Below are 7,615 nucleotides of genomic sequence, written 5' to 3'. Positions count from 1 at the left end.
TGGTCTGATGGTTCTTTGTGTGTGGATGTATCTGTGGTTCTGCTCCACTGTCTGAGGTCACCACTCTACAAAGCCACAGCTAGAAATAATCATGGAAACAACTGGACCATGGCAATCATTCCTTGGCTCTTTAAATTTTATTTTTGAGTTCTATGCTGTCTGTATATTACTTATATGTATGTTTTCAAATGCTTTTTAAAAACATTGTTAAAATTAAATGAGAAAGAAACCATAGATAGTGAAAAGCTTTAGTCTATATGGTGAGCAGGGCTTCTCTTAGGAGATGGTCTTGAAATGATATCCTAAATATAGAAGCTATGGCCATGCAAATCCACCAAGGAACAGATGTCAGGACATGGGGAAGGGCTCAAGGTGGGTATGACTTTATTCTGTTGCAGGATAACTAAGATGCACTGCATGAATAGGGCAGTAGAAGAATGCTGGATGAGCAGAGAGGCAGTGAGAGCAGTAGGAGACTAGTAAATGCCCATATATCCATGGTAGAGTGATGGCAGTTGCACCAGTGCTTTCACACTCTACTCTAGAAATAAAACTGACAACACTGCAGGTGAATCAAATTTTAGTTGTTAAACAAATGAGAATGACAATTCTCTAATGTGCAGATGGTAGATTGATTGATATGACATTTGCAGACAGAAAAGGGCATATATAGGGATGAGACACAAAATTCAGTAGTTCAGTTCATAGTAGTTCATAGATAGATGATAATAGGGTAGATGAGAAGGATGAATGATGCGATGATTCGTAGGTACTAAAGATAGATGATAGATAGATAATAGAGAGATAGATAAATAGATAGATAGATGATAGATAGATAGATAGATGATAGAGAGACAGATAGCTCTGAATGATAGATTATATAAAATATACAGATAATAATTAAAATGGTGGGTATAAACACAAACATTATAACTGTGTTTCTTCTCTTAACAATTACTATTATCTATGAATTAACTCTTTAATAAAAAACAAACCTTAGGTTGAGATAATTGGATTATTAATTAGCAGCTATACAAACAACAAACTACTAATATCTGTTTTATATCACTTTCTGGTATCACTTTGATTCTTATGGATGCAGTTTATTATTTAGAGCAATAGTTGTCAACCTTCCTAATGCTGCAAGCCTTTAATATAGTTCCTTGTGTTGTGGTGACTCCCAACCACAAAATTATTTTCATTGCAACTTTATAATTGTATTTTGCTAAGATTATGAATTGTAATATAAATATTTTTAGACATAGAGGTTTGCCAGAGGGGCAGTGACCCATAAGTTGAGAACCACTGATTTAGAATTAAGTCTCATCTTGAAAGATGGTTTTTCTACCATTCCATAATTGGCATTTTGAATGCAGAGTAAAAGACAGAGTTCATTTTGATAACTCATTTAAAAAGCCTTAAGTGCTGTATTCTGCTCATAGCAAAATTATAGTTACTTATTTATAAGATTCAGTTGTTTTCCATATTAATCACTAAAACTCAGAAGGGCAAAAGACGTTTGGCACATTTAGATACTTTACAAGTTCCACTTAAGAAACTAAAACAATGCACTCTCACCAGGAAGCAGGTCTGCTGCCTGCAGATCTTTACTTCCTCCTGCTCTCTTCCAAATCCATTCTCTCAGTCTGATTCCCAGTTCTGTAAAAGAGCGCTTGCTGCAGCCCCATCCTCCACCCATCTGCTTCTCACAGATCGCACTGCTCTTTGTCTCCAAACCTCCTGCCCTACTCAAAGCTCTACTCCAGCCTCCAACTCCAACGGGCATTTCCTGGGAACCTTGAAGCCAGTCTGGCCAGGGAATTTAGGCTAACTGGGTATCTTCACTTCTCCCTCCTCTCCTTAAAATCCAATCTCTTCCTCTCATGCCAACTGTGCAGCAGACCTCCTGTTCTGGCCTCTGCCTCCTCTCTTACCCCTTTGCAGGCAGACCACATAGCATCTCCAAACTTCCTCCCTATCCATGCTGTTTTCCCAGCCCCCAACTCCAGCAGACATTCCTGGGAACCCACCAACCATGTCTGCCAATGTAGGCCAGCAAAACATAGGCAGTGGACATTATCTTCACTCTCCTCTATATCTATTTCCCAGCCCCATCTGCAACTCTGTAGCAGATTACCTCCTGTGGCCTCTCCTCACTCTCTAACTCATTTCCAGGGGACTAAGCAGATTCTGGTGAGAAAGATTCATCCTGCTTTCCTCACTTCTGTGAACTTTCTCAGCACACCACTCCCCATAAGCCCCATTATAAGTTTCAGCCACAAATTTTTCTTTGTTTTATTTATTGGATAGCTTATGTATTCACATTTCAAATGTTATCCCCTTTCCCAATTCCACCCTCTCCCATATTCCCTCTCTTGCTTCTGTGAGGATGCTACCTTTCCCACCTACCCATTCCTACCTCAACACCCTGGCATTCCCCTACACTGGGGCATGGACCCTTCACAGGACCAAGGGCTTCTCCTTTTATTGATGCCAGACAATGCCATCCTCTGCTACATATGTGGCTGGAGTCATGGGTCCCCCCATGTATACTCTTTCATTGGTGGTTTAGAACCTGGGAGCTCTGGGGGGGGTCTGGTTAGTTGATATTATTGTTCTTCCTATAGGGTTGCAAACCCCTTTAGCTCCTTCAGGCCTTTCTCTAGATTCTCCATTGGGGTCCCTGTGCTCAGCCTGATGGTTAAGTACAAGCATCCTCATCTGTATCAGTAAGGCTCTGGCAGAGCCTCTCAGGAGAAATCCATATCAAGCTCCTGTCAGCAAGCACTTCTTGGCATCAGCAATAGTGACTGAGTTTGACGGCTGCATATAGGATGGATCCCCAGGTGGGTCAGTCTCTGGATGTCCTTTCCTTCAGTCTCTCCTTCAAATTTTATCGTGTATTTCCTCCCATGAGTATTTTGTTTCCCCTTCTAAGAAAGACTGATGTATCCACATTTTGGTCTTCCTTCTTCTTGAGCTTCATATGGTTTGTGAATTATATCTTGGGTATTCTGAACTTTTGGGCTAATATCCACTTATCAGTGAGTGCATGTGTGTTCTTTTGTGACTGGGTTACCTCACTCAGAATGATATTTTCTAGTTCCATCCATTCGTCTGTGAATTTCACAAAGCCATTGTTTTTAATAGCTGAGTAGTACTCCATTGTGTAAATGTATCACATTTTCTGTATCCATTCCTCTGTTGAGGGACATTTGGATTCTTTCCAGCTTCTGGCTATTATAATAAGGCTGCTATAGACATAGTGGAGCATGTGTCCTTGTTATCTGTTACAGTATCTTTTGGGTATATGCCCCGGAGTAGTATAGTTGGATCCTCAGTGGCCACACTTAGCAGGATCCCAGAAGAATTTCCCACCAGGCAAAACATAGGGACCACACATTTCTAAAAGAAGGGAACAAAAACCAAGGAACAAAACAGCTATCCAATAAAGACAAGACCAGATATCAGCACCTGAAATTACAATTTCCCAAACCCAGATGTCTAGATGCCAGTATAAAAATACAGTCAATAACAGCAAGGACTGTATGTATGTGCTAGAATCCAGCTAGCATATTATAACTGGCCCTGAGAATTATAACACAGCTGAAATACAAGACAAAGTCTTTAAAATAGCCTTTAAATGAATAGCCTTAAAATGAAATGAATAATCTCTTAAAGAAATCTAGGAACATAAACAACGAAAGGAAATGAATAAAAGAGTTCAATACCTGAAGATGTAAATAAAATCAATAAAAAAAGCCCACTAACTTAGGGAAACCTGGATATGAAAATTTTATAAAATCAACAGAAACCTCAGAAGCAAGTCTACCAAACAATACAAGAAATGGAAAAGAGAATCCCAGGCATTGAAGACACAATAAAAAAAGGATACATTGATGGAAGAATGAAATCATAAAAATCATGGCCATGGGGCTAGAGAGATAGCTCAGTGGTTAAGAGCACTGACTGCTCTTCCAGAGGTCCTGAGTTCAATTCCCAGCAACCACATGGTGGCTCACAACCATCTGTAATGGGCATGTCTGATGTCAGTGACAGTATACTCACATACATGAAGTAAATAAATAAATCTCTAAAAAAAAAATCATGGCCACGAAACATCTAGGAAACATACGATGAAAAGAACAAATCTAAACATAATAAAAGTAGAGAAAATAGAAGACACCCAATGAAAATCCAAGAAAATACCACAAAATTATAGAAGAGAAAATTTCTAACCTAAAGAAATAGATCAAAGTACAAGAAGCATACAGAGCACCAAATAGACTGGGCCAGAAAAGAAAAGTCCTTTGTCATATAATGATCAAAAACATTAAATGTACAGAACTAAGGAAAAAGGTTAAAAGCTGAAAAGGAAAGAGAAAACGATATATAAAGGCAAACCTATTAGATTACACCTGACTTCTCAATGGAGATTCTAAAAGCTAGAAATCCAGGAAAGATTGCTGCAGACTCTAAGAAACCTCAGATACCAGCCCAGACTACTATACCCGGCAAAACTTTCAACTGCAATAAATGGAGACAATAAGACATTCCATGATAAAAACCAAATTTAAGCAATATATATTTATAAACCCACCCTAACAAAAGGTACTAGAAAGAAAACTCCAACCTAAAAATATTAACCACACCAAGAAAACACAAGGAATATATAATTACAGACCAGCAAATCAAAAGAGGTGAAACACACACACACACACACACACACACACACACACACACACACACACAAACACTGAAATCACAAGAATCAACAGTGGTTTTTCCCTGATATATTTCAACATCTGTGGTCTCAATTCCTGAATAAAAAGACACAAATTAAAAGAATGGAAGTAAAATCCATCATCCTCCTGCATCCAAGAAACACACTTAACATCAATGATAAATATCACATCAAATTAAACATATGGGAAAAGATTTTCTAAGCAAATGTATCTAAGAAACAAGCTAGTATAGCCATTTAAATATCTGTTTAAAAATAGAATTGATAGCAGACCTAATCAGGAGACATATGGAAGAACACTACATACTCTGCAAAAACAAAAATCCAACAGGACATTGTTATTCTTAACATCTATGCAAACACAAGCATGCAAAGTTGTATAAAAAAAACCACTACTACAGGTAAAAATCACATATTGACCCTCATTCACTGATAGTGTGAGACTTCAACACCCAACTCTTGCCAAAACGCAGGTCATCCAGACAAAAACTGAAGAATAATGGAACTAACTAATATTCAAATCAAATGGACCTAACAGATGTTTGCTGAACATTTCACCCAAATTCAAAAGTGTGTGTCTTTTATGCTATCTGACCATCATGGATTAAAGCTGAATATCAATAACAGAAAACTTACAATAATGGAAACTGAACAACTGTATACTGAAAAAAAAATGACCTAAGCTAGAAATTAAGAAAAAGCTTCCTTTATAGAACAGAATGAAAATTAATATACACCATACCCCAATTTATGAGACACAATGCAGGTAATTGTAAAAGACAATGTCATAGCCCTAAGTACCTACATAAAAAATAAAATTTAATAAAAAAGAAGAGATCTCACACTGCCAACTTAATAGCACACCTGAAAGCACTAAACCAAAAAAGAAGTCACACCCACAAGAGCTACACTGCAAAAAATAATCAAACAGGGCACCGAGTCAATAAAATAAAAACAAACAAAAAACAATACAAAAGAATCAATGAAACAAAGTTTTTTTTCACTTTTTCTTTTGTCTAATATAATGTTCCCTCATATAATAAACCCTGATTTGTTTCCCCTCCCTCTAGTTCTCCCAGTTTCTCCCCACCTCCCCTCCATCCAGATCCACTCCGTTACTGTCTCTCATTAGAAAAGAACAGGTAGCTTGGTCAAGATGGCCAAGGCTAAGGAGAGCTGTTACTTAGAACCTGCTGCTGGAGGCTCCACCCAGAGACTCCTGAAGCAGTGTCTGTGGAAGGTGTATTCTTTCATGAAGTGCCCGGGAAGTAAGACTGCAGATACAGCATTGAAAAAGCCAGATTAACAATATTAGAAGTATGAGTTTATGGAACTCAACTTTGGTGGCTGGGGATTTAGCTCAGTGGTAGAGCGCTTACCTAGGAAGCGCAAGGCCCTGGGTTCGGTCCCCAACTCCGAAAAAAAGAACCAAAAAAAAAAAAAAGACTGACTCAACTTTGCTCAAAAAGGGGGAGGGGACTGAAAGGCCAGATTCCTGAATTTAAGCAGACTTTAGGAAAGAGTCTACCAATTCAGTGAAGACCAGATTCTTATTGGCAGATAGCCTGTACCACGAAGCTTCAGGTGCTCCTACTGATAAAGTGTGCCTGTCGTTCAGGGCTAATGTAATACTTGAATATGATACTGATGAAGCTCAGATATTGCTGGAAAAGAATTTATCAACTTCCTCAAAGAATCATAACTCTCTTACGGAAGACCTGATTTTCTTTGAGATAAATTTTATTACCATAGGAGTCAATATAGCCAAGGTTTGTAATCAGAATTAAAAGAGAAGAAACAAAGATGTTCCTACCAAGGACAAAGCACACCACTGGCAGTCAAAACTGTGGTTCAGGTTTCCAAGCATACTAAAAAGCCAATGTTTACCTTTGAAGATTTGATGTAACTAAGTATATTATTTTCACAGAAAGAATAATTAAATTCTAAAAATACCATTTTAGTTATTAATGAAAACAGAATTACTTTCAAATACTTCAGGAAATTAACAGTATTTTTTCATATTTCCCTATGAGGTAATGGTGCCTCTGTTTTATTCCAGCAGTTATAAGACAGCTCTTAACTGAAATGTCTAAAAACTAAGAAATGCTCTGGAGGCTGCTGAATGTTGGGCACCAACACTGTTTACTTTTTCTTTATTGATTGATTACTCTCAGTTGATGTGGTAAACCTTTTAAAGGAAGGAAAAACACATAGTTTCAATATTTATAAATTTGTTCTTCTTTAGCACTCGTAGGACATTTCCATCCTCTGTTGCCATTGTGTTCTATAAATGGAGTTTCATGTCTTTCCGCCTAACCAGTGGTTTGTATGATACTCTGAACTTTTCAGCAAGTTGTTATTTGCTTTCCTACACGCTGTGAGGGCTATCGACATACTTTGACATGAAATAAGTGCACTCTGTCTTTGCGATGGCAGTGTAAGGGAGACTTGATCAACGTGAGAGAGCACTACCCATTCCAAACTTTAAGGTAAGGTCCTTGTACATTATGTAGCAGTTCTCCAAAGAACCTTGAACAGGAATATTAACATAATGTAAATCTGCATTGGTTGAAAGGAATTGTAATCTTTTTTATTCGTGATAAAATTCCATAGGAAAGCTAAAAATCTCTGGGAAGTCTTTGTTATCTGTGCATTCATACGCATATACATAGACACACATATATATGTACAAATAAAGGAATTTTAATTTTTATACAGCTCTATAAAATTACATTTTCACCCTTACTAATACGTCCGTCCCATAGGACCAAGCTTAGGTAACTATAAAGCAAATCATAATGTATACATTTTCAACAATTACAATTAGGTTTTTTTACCAATGGAAAGTTTGGAAATTTGAGAACTTTGTAC

At 37.6% G+C, this 7,615-nt stretch overlaps 1 pseudogene; it reads left to right on the top strand.

Moving 5' to 3' along the window:
* The first annotated feature begins 5,996 nt into the window (after window positions 1-5,996).
* On the top strand, window positions 5,997-6,645 carry LOC116895962 (annotated as a pseudogene).
* Window positions 6,646-7,615: the final 970 nt, after the last annotated feature.

This window comes from Rattus rattus, chromosome 3, assembly GCF_011064425.1.
Source record: "Rattus rattus isolate New Zealand chromosome 3, Rrattus_CSIRO_v1, whole genome shotgun sequence".
Lineage (NCBI taxonomy): Eukaryota > Metazoa > Chordata > Mammalia > Rodentia > Muridae > Rattus > Rattus rattus.
The sequence above is the reverse complement of the archived record's forward strand: the minus strand, read 5'-3'. Positions and strand labels throughout refer to the sequence as shown.